We start from the raw sequence: 15,427 nt of genomic DNA on the forward strand, positions 1-15,427 counted from the left end.
TAGCTGTGGATTTTGGCCTCTAGCTCAGCCGACACCTAGGGAAACCTAGCAAACCTGCACAGTTTTGAAAACTAGACACCTAGGGTAATGCAAGATGGAGTGACTTGTGGGGCTCTGATCAGGTTATGTTACCCAGAATCCTTTGCAAACCTCAAAATGTGGCCAAAAAAACACTTTTTCCTCACATTTCAGTGACAGAAAGTTCTGGAATCTGAGAGGAACCACACATGTCCTTCCACCCAGCATTCCCTCAAGTCTCCTGATAAAAATGGTACCTCACTTGTGTGGGTAGGTCTAGTGCCCGGGACAGGAATAAATCACACAACGGTCAATGTTGGTACTTACATGAGGCATCAATTGACCCTGGGGTGATCCATTCCTTACGTAGGCACTAGGTATAGGCACTCGAGTGGGGTAGTGTTTTTATCAGGACAGGTTAGGAATCACTGGGTGGTAGGGATTTTGTGGATCGCAGCATATTCCTGTAGTTTGTATGACAGGAATGCAAGAAAAATAGAGTTTTTATTTAACATTTCAGCTTTGCAGGTTATTCTGGGTAAGAAAACTTTGGGGAATCCACAAAAGTCACACCACTGTGGACTCCCCCGGATGTCTGATTTCGAGAAATGTTTGGGTTTAGTATGTTTCCCTATATAGCCGCCGAACCCAGGACCAAATACACAGGTGCCTGTCTTACAAAAACAGTTTTTTTGTGATAGATAATTTTGATGTCTCCATAATACAATTTGGGCAGTGGAATTTGGGGCTGAACTAAATTGGGGAGCTCCCAAGAGAGCACCCTCTCTGTGCTTACCCCCGCATTCACCTGCTCTCTGGGTTGGGCTAACCCACTATTGCCCTGTTGCACAGACTGTGCTTGCGAAGGGACAACAGGACTGCCCTCATCACCTCCCTCACAATTTACTGGAAGGAATTATCCAATGGGACTCCTCCAACTGAAAAATCACTCCCAGAGTCTGCGCCATTGTCCTATCCCTCAGATTCTGTCTCAGTGTCTGATCCAATGTCAGAGCTGTCCTCTATACCCCGAGTGACGTCAGCAGCAGTCATCCATCAAGATGCCATCTCTGCTATTGGCTAAACTGTTGCTCTAAAATACTAGCTTACAAAGAAAGTAACAAAATTGCTGGTGTGTGTGTGTGATACGTGCAACAGTAGAGGCCACCTTACCTTTGCTTCTTCCCTCAATCAGCACGTTCTTTCAAGACACTCAAACACCTTGTCACATACCATTCGTCAGTCTTTAGCACCTCCTGCTCCCAGGCCAACAATCATTATTGGTGCTCCCACTCTCATGTCCTCCTCCTCGGATTCCCTCATTACCACCCAGCAAACGTGCTCTTCACCTCTCCATAGCCACCCGCACATACATTTCATTTGTATTATAGCACAGGTAGTGGCTGACTTTACTAATGTACTCAGCTATTTACATAAAGTACATATTTGCTCTTAGCAGTAGTCATATAAACCTTCTGCGCTTCTTTATGGCACTAAAACTGCCACTAGACAAAAGTCTGGTCCTTTTGTAGCAGAAACATAATCACAAGACTTACTTGACTTTTTTATTGCTGCCTAAAAGCTACAGTTGAAATGCGTCAGTTGAAGTATGTGCACTGCTTTGAAGAAGCGAGCTGCAACTGCAAGACAACTGGTGGCAAATATATATATATATATATATATATATATATATATATATATATAGATATATATATATAAGATATATATATAGATCACTTTTATGTATGGGTCTGGTTTTCCTGGGGGCCGCTTGCAGCCCCCAGGGAAACCACACATGCACTGACAAAAGTGATATATATATATATATGGATATAGAGAGAGAGATATCTATATAGATATATCTATCTACATGGATCAATCTTGAAATAAAAAAATATGGCCCGCGGGGTGGGGGGGGCGGCCCGTTTTCCGAGGGGAAATCCCTCAAGTGAAATCCCTGGTGTCTAGTGGCGTTTCCTGGCCCTCGAACGTAGCACAGCTGCGATCGAGGGCCAGGAAACACGTTCAGGAAGGCCACGTATGAAGGGGAGAGTCTCCCCTTTCATACGAGGCCTTCCTGAATGTGGGGAAGGCCGTTTCGGGCTGTTTTCCCCATCAGAGCAGGAAGCGTCCCTACGGCCGCTTCCTGCTCCGAATGGAGAAAACAACGCTGTGACATCATGATGTCACAAAGGGGCGGGTGGGGGGTGGGTGGGGGTCGGGGGGGACACAGAAGTTCTTCAGTGTCTCCCAGGGCTTTAAAAAAAAAAAAGAAAATCCTTTTTCAAACCCCCTCCATGGTGTCGGCCACTGGTCGTGACCCGCACCAGGGAGGTAGTGCGGGCGTTAGCCAGTGGCCGACGCCCGCACTAAAGGGGTTAATAAAAAGCCATTATGGGTCAGCTGGAACTGCGGGGGAAGCCTAAAGGCTTCCCTCGCAGTGCCATTGCTTCAGAAAGCATGGAGCTGCTTTGACAGCAGCTCAGTGCTTGTTGAAACATTTCATCTCTGTTCCCTGCATGCGTGGAGGAGACAGAGATGAAAGCATTGAATTTTGACAGCGGGACCTGCTTTAGAGGTCCCGCTGTCAAACCCCCAAAGTGTTTACTATGACTTGGCTCCAGCTGCAAAGCTGCAGCCAAGCTACAGCAAACAGCTATGCCTCTGGACTGGCCCCCCTGGGACAAAGCAGTGGCTGGGCCTTGGGGGGTGGCTGTTTCCAGGGCAATCAAAGGCTTCTCGAGGAGGGCCATGTGGCCCCCCTACAATGTATGCATATCCCTGGGCGGCCGTGGTCCACGGAGCATGGGGGTCCCAAAGACACCCCCTTTGCTTTTTTTAAGCTTTGTCCTGGGGGGTGATGGTCCCCGGGGAGTGGGGGACCATGGGCTACCCCCACATATATTTAAAGCAAAGCCCCGGGGGGCTGGTGGTCCCCAGCGTGCGGCGGTCCCAAATCGACTACGTTCACTTTTTTTAAGCTTTGCCGGGGGGGGGGTGTTCCCCAGGGCCTGGCGGGGCCACAGTTGCCACACATATTTAACTCAAAGCCCTGAGGAGGTTGCAGTCCCGCGGGCAGAAGGAGGACTGCGGGTCCCAGTCTAAATAATAATGAAGGCTCTGGGGAGGTGGTGGTCCCCAGGACATGAGGGGAGCCCAGCCCTCCTGCATATAAAAAAATGAAAGCTCCGGTTAGGTGGTGGCCCCCAGGGCTGTGCAGGGACCGGGAGGCCACCACACACAATTTTGTTAATGCCCCTGGGACCTGGCCCACCTGGGGGCCCATAAAAGAACAAGCGCAGGAGCCCTCTCTTTTTTTTTGCTGCAAATTCATGAATATCGCTAAGGTTTTAGGGTGTCTCTATCCTGGCCCCTTTTAGTTTACATTTACTTTTTTTCTAGAACTCCACTGAATCCAAGTCCCAAGATGGCTGCCAACACTTCCTGGTTTGAAGTGTTGGCAGACAATCAGAGCTGTGCACTTCCCCGCACGAACTCTTATTTCACGAATACTTCCCAGCCAGAGATATACAAATTTGAATTTCCCTAAATTTAAAAAAAAATACTAAACGGATTTACATCAATAAACAAAAAGCCCTATCTGTGTAGCGACAGCTGGCTTTCTGCCAAATTTGCTGTAATTCCGTCCAGTGGTTCGGGCTGTAGACATGTTAACAGATCCTGTGGGATTTACCATGGGAAACACAACATTTTTTGAGCCCCCTTTTCCTCCGCCTTTGCTTGACAAATCACCCCGAAACATGTGCACCAAGAATCACCGGGCCACTTTTTGGGGAGAATTTTGTCGAATGGTGCAAAAAATATAAGCAAGTAAAAATATGTTTTTTCTATGGAAACATGGTTCTAACTAAAACTATCTAGTGGCGACCGCCACTAGGTAATATCTATCTATCCATCTATCTATCTATTTATCTATCTATCTATCTATCTATCTATCTATCTATCTATCTATCTATCTATCTATCTATCTATCTATCTATCTATCTCTAGATCTAAATCTCTCTATATATACATTCACTCAAAAAAACAAAGGTTAGAGGGTCAGCATTTACAGATGGAGTTCTTTAAGTAACTAAAACTCACGCCTTAAGTTAAATACAACATGCGCCCTCGCCATTTGTCTCATCAATAATTTTATTGCTAATGTTGCAGTGAGAATATGAAAGATGGCACAGAATATGTCATCAATAATATAACATGTGGAGTAATTACCTGTGCATTGCAAAGGCGCGAGTTATAGTTGCTTGAAATAACTCTAACTATAGCTGCAGAATTTCTATGTTTTTCTACGAGTAAGTTCAGAATCCAACTAAATTGACTCTGTAACCTTTGGCTTTTTCAGGGAATTTTTATATTTTTTTAAATGTATAGTAATTTTAATTGCTATAAATTAATCCAACCACTGTCGCTGATGGCTTTTGGCCCTACGTGGTGGCAGATGGTCACACGGCCTGGCCAGTGGGTAGGCCCTGAGGCCAAACCCCTATAAGCACCAAACCTGCACCATGCATGTTCTTCTTCTGTGCACAGTAGAGGTTTCCCACAGGGGCTGGCCTGCAGCCAGTCACTGCTGCTAGCCCCCCTAACCAGCCAACCCGATGCTGTGCACTGCCCTTTGTGCATGCACTGCAGAAGTTGTCCGTGGCCTCTCTGGGTTCGAGAATAGATGTGAGAGGCTGCACCTGGGCGTAAGAGTGTCTCTCTGGGTGGGAGACTGCCTACATCATTGTTTTCGTGGGGGCATCAGTATGTGTTTGGATCTGTGAGTGGGTGCATCGGGGTGTCAGTGGGTTTGTGAGTGGTTATGTGACGGTCTTAGTGTGAGGGGGTGCATATATATCTGAGTGGGTCTGATTGGGTGTGTAAGGGTCTGACTGGGGCTCTGAGTGAGTGCATGAGGGTGTGAGTGGGTGTGTGAGTGTCTGAGTGGGTCTCTGAGTGGGTGCGTGAGTGTTTGAGTGGGACTGTGAGTGGGTGCTTCAGTGTCTGAGTGGGTATGTGTGTGGGAGATTTGATTGAAAGAGAGACGGAGAGAGCAAAAGAAAGTGAGGAGAGAGATAGAGTTTTTAAGTCTTTGATATCTGATATACTTAGAAAGAGTTAAAGAGTAAACATTTCTTTTTAATACAATATTTTTTTTGACAAAAGAAATAAAAAACTGAAATGAGTCCAGCTGGACTTGAACACCTAAAACTCAGGATATTATTTGTTTTAGTCGTTTATGGGCTATCTGGGGCAGATAATCCCTCGTTATTTATTTATTTATAAAAAAAGTTTTATAATAAAATAGCCTTAAGGGCTACCTGACACTGCATGGGAAGCCTTAAGACTTCCCATGCAGTGCCATTGCTTCAGCAAGCTCTGTGCTTGCTGAAACATTTCATCTCCATCCACTGCACATGTGCAGGGGACAGAGATGAAGGCTCTGCTGTTTGACATCAGGGCCTGCTTTAAAGGTCCTGCTGTCCAACAGAGTGTTTGCTGTGGCTGGCTGCAGCAGCAGAGGTGCAGCAGAGCTACAGCCAGGCCACAGCAAACAGCTGTGTACAGAGTGTGGGCACCCTGAGACATCACAGGAACTTGCCCTGGGGGTTGGCAGTCCCCAGGGCCATCAGAGGCTCCTCAAGGGGGGCTGCACGGTCCCCCTCCAAGAAGCAATTAGCCCTGGGGAGGTGGTGGCCCAAAGGGATCCCCGCTATTTTCTTTCCACACTTTGCCCAGGGGGTGGTCCCAGGTGGTGGATGGACCGCGGGGCCTCCAGCATATACTTAACTGGAAGTCCTTAAGAGGTGGCAGTCCCCAGGGCAGCGGGAGGCCACAGGCCCCTTGCATATTTTAATTGAAAGCCCAGGGAAAGTGGTGGTCCTCAGGGCTGGGGGAGGGCATTGGCCCCATGTATATTTTAATTGAAAGCCCTGGGGAGGTGGTGGTCCCCAGGGCAGCGGGGAGGCTGCGCCCCCCCCCCCCAACCTATTTAAAAATGAAAGTCCTGGGTAGGTGGCAGTATATGGGGAAGGTGCAAGTTATAGTTACCATAGGGCATGAGTTATAGTTACTTGACATAACTCTAATATGACAGGTGAATTATGGTTTGGTACATTTCTAATGTGAACCTAACTGTACTGTCCTTGTAACCTTTGACTTTTTCAGTTATTATCTTATTTTTTTAAAACATAAAGTTATTTTCTTTACTATACATTAATCCAACCACAAATGCACAGACTACAGGCTATGACCTTTGTTTCTTTAAGTATATATATATATATATATATATATATATATATATATATATATACATACAAACTGACTTTTCTCCTACGAAAGAAGTCTCGGACCCCCGTGGATGCAATTGCTCAGTGCAGTTTTATTACTGAATCCGCCTTGAGATCAGTGTAAAAGGCTGTGAATTGCTTAGTCCATTTTTTGTTTCATGTCTACTGATTTTCAACTATGTAGTGATGTTAAAGGGAAGTAAGTGTCTGGTGCCCCATACCGTGATCACGGCTACGGCTGAAACGCGTTGGGTTAATCCGTCTGCAGTAATAAAACTACATTGGGCAATTGCATCCATGAGTGTCAGAGACTTCTTTCGTAAGAGAAAAGTTGGTTTGTGAAGTGTTTGAGTTACCGGAGCTCGTCTTGGACTGCCATAATGAAGAGCCTCCCTAACTCCAGATGATAGTTAGGAGGTGTGTATATATATATATATATATATATACCATTAAAAACTAATAAGAAAAAATATACTAAAAACACTAAAATATCTGTAAAAATGAAAACAAATTATGTAAAATATAAAAAATAAAACAATTAATGGAATAAACTCTACTTAACCAACATTATGAGAACTATTGAAGTTTAAGAATATTACATATACTATTCCCAATCTAGTTTATGCAACACTAGGGAAAGCGCAAGACTTTTGAGGGGTAAAATTTACTATTACCACTCCAGTCTGTGCAGCAGTAGAGAAAGTGTTGTAGAGGTGAAATTTACTATTCGTTCTCAAGTTAACGCAACACATGGAAAAGTGTTGAACTTTGGATGGGTAAAATGTACTATTCCCACTTCAGTCTCTGCAACAGTATGGAAAGCAAAGTTTGGAGGAGTAAAATTTACTATTCACTCCAAACAGTGTAACAGTAACGAATGTGTTGGACTTTGGAAGAGTAAAATTTGCTATTCCCACTTCAGTCTGCGAAACAATAGGGAAAGTGGTGGACTTTGAATAGGTGAATTTTATTATTTCCACTTCAAACAGAACAGTAAGGAAATTGTTGACCTGCAAAGAGGTTAATGTTACTATGCGTACTGCAGTCCAAACAAGAGTAAGGATTGTACTTAACTTCAAACACATTGTGTGTATGTATATGTATATATATATATATATATAAGTAAAACCATGAATGCAGAAAAATATTAAACTATTAAACTCTTAGTATAAAAATTATTATTTAACATAAAATTATACAAATCTATATCTATACATCTAATAAAAAATAAAACATAATCTATTTACCTAATCAATATTCATTAAATAACTATCAAACGATTTTATTTGTTTTTTAATTATTAATTAATTACCTTCCCACCCCACGCCCCTACAGACCTAGCAGCCTGCAGCTTAATTCTAACTGTAAAAAATATGTATTACCTAATTTACATATTTGAAATTAATTAAATAATAATCAATTAATAATGCAGTGTTAATTGATTATTGCTTAGTTAAATTCCCAGCCTAGACACCTAAAAGTCAAGCAACCCACAAGTAAAATATAATTTAAATAAATAAGTATTCCATAATATAAATATGTTACATTAATATAAATATTTAATTAGCAATTCATAATTTATAATGCATTAATTGTTCCTTAATTACTTATCCCTCTATTCTCCTAAAATCTTACAGTCCACAAATAACGTATAACAAAAGTGAATAATTCTAACATATTTCACATAACAAATATCAATAATGTAATTAAATACAATTTATTAAATAATTCATAATTATTAATAACTAATCTATCTAATCTAAGCGACTTTTGATTTTGGAAACCTTTGTGTACAATTCGGTAATCCTGAGCAACTGTCATAAAAATCATTTAGGAACCTACTAATTTGGTTCTTTTCATGGTTCAATTAGATATGCTGTCGAAGGATAAATTTATAAACAGTGCAATAATACCTTTTTCTATGGCTGCCCATGGTGTCAATTAACAGTTCCAACTGGTAACATGGGCAGGGCATGGCCTTTAAAAATGCCATTTGCACTGCGCATTTTGTGAAGCACAGAGTACAGGTTGCATATAGTGATACTAGTATGGTTAGGAAAATGTATTGGGTAAGACTACATTAATGATTTCTCACCGTAAAACTGTCAAAAAGGAGAACTGATGGAGTCACTTTCACCAGATTCCAGCTCTGGACCAAACTTACACGTTAGAGCTTGGAAAGAGCTAAAAAACCATCATTCCTCTTTGTCCTTTGAAGCAGTGGTCTCCTCTACCCAATTCTCTAAAAATAAAATATGTGGACTTAGCAACCGAATTGCAGTATATTCTATAATTCATATTTCAGTATTCTAAATCTTTTCTTAATTCAAGTCCACAAATTTGATTTAATAGTATGCATTTACTCAATTCGTATTCACCAACGTCACGAACGTTTAAAGTATTCTCGGGATCTCTATCGTGGTTGGTGCCACTAATTCTGTCAACGCTGTTCTGAAGATTCATCAGGTAATGGAACAACCTCTACCAGGACCCAGCAATCAGTACAATTATTTTTCATAAGGCTCAACAAGTAGGGTAAGGTCCAGGTCAATGGACTGAAGTGACTTCAAACTATAGTGTTTTCACGTAATGTTAAGGTTATACAATTGCTTCTTGTCTTAAACTAGCATTACAGAAAACAATAATGTACAGTCATCCCAAAATATAATTTCCATTTAAACCCAAGTTTTTAAAGTAAATATCTGTTTTTCAGTTATTCCCATGTTGTACCTCTAATGGGTGATCCCAGCTTCCCCTCAAACTCGGACAAATGTTCAGTTTTACCACTGTCTAGATGTAATGGAAATATTTAGCTGTTAATAGGCACATTTAAGTGGCCTCAGTGTACTTTTCACATGTATCTATCTGTGTAAGGTTCTACGCTGGTTTTGAATTTTCTCTATTCTGTGACCATGTTTGAAACCTCACCAGACAGATGCTTAAGTTTGTGGATTTCATAAATTTCATGTTGCTTTACAAACATATGTGAATATGTGATCAAATGCAAGTCCCAGTTAAGAATATTGTGTTCTGTAGGTATATTATATTGCTACTGTATAAAACAATTGCTCTATAATTGTGTAACCTGAGAGCTACAGATCTGCACAGTTTATGGGGCATATTTATAAGATGCTTGTGCCGCAGTTGTGGCATTTTTTTACGCAGAGGTTGCACATTGTGTGCTCCTTATTTACAAAGTGAAACATTAGGGCCTAACGTGTCACTTTTCAGTGGCCTGCATCCGAATTTTCCTAGTCCTTAACCAGCTGCCTCACGCAAATATAATAAATTGAAGGTAGTGCGTGCCTTCATAGAATCCAACATAGAATCCACAAAGTAATAGTTTTGAGCCTGTGGAAAGGTGATGCATCAATGGCAAGAAGTGCACATAGCTGAAAATGAGTCAAAATGCCTGCGCTTCAGCAACCCAAGCATAAGAAATGATGCATTGGCACTGGGATATAAACAGACCATACCCAAAGTACTTTGGCAAGCTTAACTACACCATGGAGTAGCTAATGCTTCAGGTAGGAGCAGCAAGACAATGACCACCACCACCACCACCATGTAGGCAGCATGGGAGAAGGGAGCATGTTGCCCACCAACAGACTACCCTCATTGATCTGAGGGAGGAGGAGTTCATCACCTTCTACAGGCTCAGAAGTGAGTCCATCATCCCGCTCCTGAACCTGATTGCACCAAGGCTGCAGGCAACATCACAGAGGTGCACCAACATCTCTATGCAGGGCAAGCTGATGGTAGTCGTCCACATCCTGGCATCTGGGCCATTCAAATCCACCACAGCCAGAGTGGAAGGAATCTCACAGCCATCATTTTCGGCACTCCTACCCTCCGTCCTAGATGCCATCATCAGCCCAACAACCCAGTACATCATGTTCCACAACACACAGCAGCAACAACAGGAAAGCAAGCAAAACTTCAAGGCAATAGCTAGATTCTGATGTCGTATAGGCAATGGATGGCACACATGTGCAACTCGTGCCTCCTACTGCTACATCCCACTTGTCCAGCAATAGGAAGCACACATACTCCATCAACATACAGGGAATGGTGGACCAACTGAGGATGTTCGTCCATGTGCTGGTAAAGTACCCGGGGAGTGCTTGTGATGCCTACTGTACATCTACAGGTACTCTATCATCAATGAGAGCTTCCATAGCGGGAGAGATGGGAATAGCCCTACTGATTGATAAGTAAATCTGAACTACATGACAGAACTAATAACTGTAAATAATATATGATAAAATAGCCACCTCTGTGTTTGGTGACTGATACAGTGCATATGGAGGAGGGGTGGGCCTCATGCTTGCACCATAGTTCATGGCACATGTGAAATGCAGCCTTATAAGTCACACATGTTAGGACCTGCGAAGCCAGTGTATGTGCCTTGAAATAGTGGAAAGGTCCTGAGCGATGCAATGCTTAAACAATTGCTGTATTGCAACACTGTGTGGAAAGAAGGGCTTCCATGTCTGTTGTCTGTGTGTCCACATGTAACTCCCATGGTCATGTGGCATGTCATTTGTCCCACACTAGCTAAACATTTCAGAGGATTTGCCCTCCTCAGGTCATGTGTACCACAGAAAATTTAGATAAGTCATCATAAACAATGTTGCCACCTTTGTGGTGCATTCTGTGGCACACAGACAAACGCTATCAGGCCTCCAAAGGTTCAGGGTCTGCACGAAGGTAGCACCTCAAGCACAAAGTTCTTAGGAAATTCAGCCACATATTCACCATGTTGCAATTGTGCCTGTCTTGGTGCTACACAGCCTATTGTGTGCTGTTACAGCCTGAAAACTCAGGACTGAGCCATATGGCCTAAAACATGTTCTACACTGCCCTTACTTGCTGAGGCAGTGCAGTGCTGCTAATTTGCTAGTTGTGCTGTATAGTGCAAGATTCCTATATTTCTCTTCCCTTGTGTCCTCTCAACATAGTGGAAACGATACACTGCCATGTGTAGACAATGATCTCCCACATTGACATACACTCACTAACCTATCCATAGCGGTAGCTACAGAACAACTGTGACTACTACTGCCACATCCAAATCTGTGTGAAGGAATGTGGCCACATCATTTGCACTGGGTAACTATCTAACGTTAAGATATGTAGTAGGCAAGAAATGCCAAGTGTAGTCCAAATATAACACAAGAGAGAAGTGTGAGAGAAATGTCTCCTCAAAGGAGTACTCACTCTCCACATCACTAAATAATCACCATGTGCATGCAATTGTCAAGTAAAGGTTTTTCAAGTGGTAAGTGTATCACACAAGCCAGTATGCTTGTATGTATAGTACAGTGTCAGTTTTATAAAAAATGAAAGGGCATATATGCCATCCAATGTCAGTGCATGTCCTACACTGTTGGAAATGTGTATGAGCCGATACACATAACTGACATGTAGTTGATTGTGGGTCCATCGATCATCATGATCATTTACTGATTTTTTTGTTTCCTTTCTTTTCAACTGACCAAGGATATGGTCTGCAGCCACAGGTCATGACCCCAGTTACACATCCCAAGACTGAGGCAGAGCAGAACTACAACAACAAACTTGTCAGGACCAAGTATATACTAGGGGGGACTTTCAGAGTCCTGAAGTTTTGCTTCTGCTGCCTCAACATGTCTAGGGGGAGATTGCTACTCTCCCCCCATGGTAAGCAAAATTATCCTTGTGTGCTGTATAATAAACAACCTATGTGTAAGGACCTAAGTCCCATGGGATGAGAGCCGTGAGGGCCAGGAAGGCATAGATAAAAATGATGATGGAGATGAGGAGCAAGGCCAAAATCACCCAGAATTAGCGGTACCCAGCAAAGATACAACATTGTACAGAATTTTTCGCAAATGCATTAAGTATCTTGATGGACTGTATAATATAGAGTTTTTCAAAGAGTGTTTAAAAATGGCAATAAATGAATGACCACTACCTTCATGTAAGCAATCTCATTTCACTGCCACCGTAAACATCAAGACACTCACATCTCACCTAATAGTTTTTGCCCCATCACAATGGTGTGTAGCTATGTGTTACAAACACCACAGGACAACATTATGGGCCTCAATATGAACTTGGCGGCCGGCGGTAAGCTGGCGGTAGCAGCTATAGCCATACCGCCGGCCCCTCCACAATACCACCAGGCTTTCACCTGGCGGTCATAATCCCCTGGGGATTATGAGTCCTCGACCACCAGCCTGGCCACGGTGGTAAACACTGCCATGGAAAGGCTGGCGGTAAGGGGGACTTGGGGTGCCCCTGGGGGCCCCTGCACTGACCATGCACTTGGCATGGGCAGTGCAGGGGTCCCCAGGCATAGCCCTGTTGCGCATTTCACTGCCCAAATTTTGGGCAGTGAAATGCACGATGGGTGCTACTGCACCTGCGGCACATCAACATTGCCACCGGCTCTATTACGAGCCGGCAGCAATGTTGATGTGACTTTTCTGCTGGGCCAGCAGACAGTAACACTGTTACCATCCGCTGGCCCAGCGGAAAAGTCATAATAGGGAGCCAAAAATACTGCATGCACTGGCGGTATTCTGACTACCGCAGCCTCGGCAGTCTTTTGAAAAGACCGCCGAGGTTGTAAAGAGGGCCTATGTGTAGCAAAATATGTCTTTTGAGAAGACATATACCAAACAAAGCTAGCAACGTGGCACAGTGTGGACATGCTGTGAATATGTTTTCTGCAGCAGTGTAATGACTGTCGGACATCCTACAACAATCCAAAGAGAGTGTGTATGTAATCAGTGAGCAATGACTGTGTGTGTGCATTGCACATCTAGCCATTTGTACTGCCTTGTACTTGTGGAGGCCAGTATAGCAAACTCATGGTCCAATGACTGTGAACAGAGGCACATATGATGTGCACGGGAACACAGTGTGACTCATACAGTATAGTCACAATATAGTACATCGATGTTTGCAAGCACATAGCAAAATCATTGTGCTATTTCACATAACTCATATAAATGCGGATTCCTTAAGTGTGCCAGTGCTGGATTGGCTACCTAGGCTTGATGCTGGCACACTTGCCCAAATAGGCAAGGAAATGCAACTGTTACCTGTAGGGATGTACGTGACCATGTTGGTATGTCTCACCCTGATACAAACAATGCTGTCACTCCCACAGCTCCATTTTTGTATGTTAGTAAAAACAGTACGAAAAGAGATTCAAAATAACTCAAGAGATGTGAGGTATGATTACGAGTAATATCACATCTGCCAAGGTAGAATGCACTGACACAATCAAGGTTACAGTGCCATAATGTGTCATAAAATGGCCAGAAGAGCTTCTGGTGTGAACGGCTGCCTATATTCAAAGTTCATAGAAGACCTCTCTTTTGTCAAGGAATGTCATGCATGCTAATGGTAAACATATACCCCCTTGGAAGTCATTACACTTGTTTAGGCTATTCACACTGCCCTTGTGATGACCAAAATATAGGCTAACAAGTTAGGCAAACAATTTTCTGTAGGGGTAATGAGTATGTGCCACACATATTTTTGTTGATACCAAGCCCATACAGCAGATGTGTGTGTCCCACAACAAGATATGCTGGTTGTTATATAGTTCTGTTTGGTGAATGTTAACAGACGACATGTAGGCCTAGACACATACCTTATACATCTAGATTGTCAATCTGTGACCTAAATGCCACAAACACTATCACATACACTGAAGCAGCCAGTGTATGTCATCCCAGAGTATGTACTGAATTCATAACATATCCTATGCCAGAATTGCAGATATATAGTATGTTCCCCATAGGTTTGTCATACTCATGGTGTTAGACATGGCATCCTTGGTGTGATCCCCCCAGTCTTTTGTGCCTCTGCTCCCTGTGGTTTGACTGTGTGTTGGATGTTTTGCTGTGTTTGGTACTCTGAGCACTTTACTACTGCTGACCACTGCTAAAGTGCAAGTGCTTCCTGTGTAAAATGTATATGTAATTGGCTTTTCCATGACTGGCACATTTGATTTATTAGTAAGTCCCTAGTAAAGTGCACAAGAGGTGCCCAGGGCCCGTAAATCATTGATTGATTGTGCCACCTATATGAATAGCCCTGTAAACATGGTTCAGACCTGCCACTGCAATGTCTGTGTGTGCAGTTTTAAGTTGCCAATAGCACCTAGCAAGTGTACCCACTTGCCTGGCCCAAACCTTCCCTTTTCATGCATGTAAGGTACCCCTAAGGTGGGCCCTAGGTAGCCCCACCAGGGTGCAATGTATGTTAAAGGTGGGGCATGTACCAATGTGTTATACATGTCCTAACAGTGAAATACTGCCAAATTAATTTTTCACTGTTGCAAGGCCTACCTCTCTCATAGGTGTCTTTAAATATCCTTAAAGTACAGTTTCCCTTTGAGAGCAGATAGAGAGTTTGGGGTCTCGGAATTTACAATTTAAAAATACATCTTTTGGTAAAGTTGTTTTTTAAATTGTCTGTTTGAAAATTCAACTTTTTGAAAGTGGGCATTTTCTTGCTTATACAATTCTGTGACTACGCCTTCTTGTGTCTTCCCTGTCTGGGTCAGGCTGACAGTTGAGCTGTTGGTGAATCCCCTCTAGACAGAGACACAAAGGGATCTGGGATGCATATCCTGATGGGTCACCTGGGCTAGAGTGGAGGTAAGAGTGGTCACTTTCACCTGAATGGGCTGAGCTTGCCCTTACACATGCATTCTCCAGCTCCCTGGCGTGATTCTGGAGCCAGGCGTGGGCATGACAAAATCTTGTGAACAACATAGACTTTCTTTTGAAGTTTGCCTACTTCAAAGGCAGAAAGGTGTATAAGTAGAGGACCCAAACCTCCAGATTTTCCGATTACTTCTGATACCATGAGAAACCTCTGCCAAGGAGAAGAGCTGAAGAGCTGGAGGAGGAGTACTGTCCCTTTGCCTGTGACTGTCCTTTGGCATCTTTCTGCTTGTAAAGTATCTCCATGGGCTTGGACTGAGCTTGCCTCCTGTTTTGAAGTCTCAGGGCCATCAAAGACTTCCTCTGCCAGCACCTGGACTCTCTGCTGAGACTTCTACCCTGTCAAGTGGTACCCTATCCAGTCCCTGGGCCCGTGAAAGGTGAAGC

This window comes from Pleurodeles waltl, chromosome 8, assembly GCF_031143425.1.
Source record: "Pleurodeles waltl isolate 20211129_DDA chromosome 8, aPleWal1.hap1.20221129, whole genome shotgun sequence".
NCBI lineage: Eukaryota > Metazoa > Chordata > Amphibia > Caudata > Salamandridae > Pleurodeles > Pleurodeles waltl.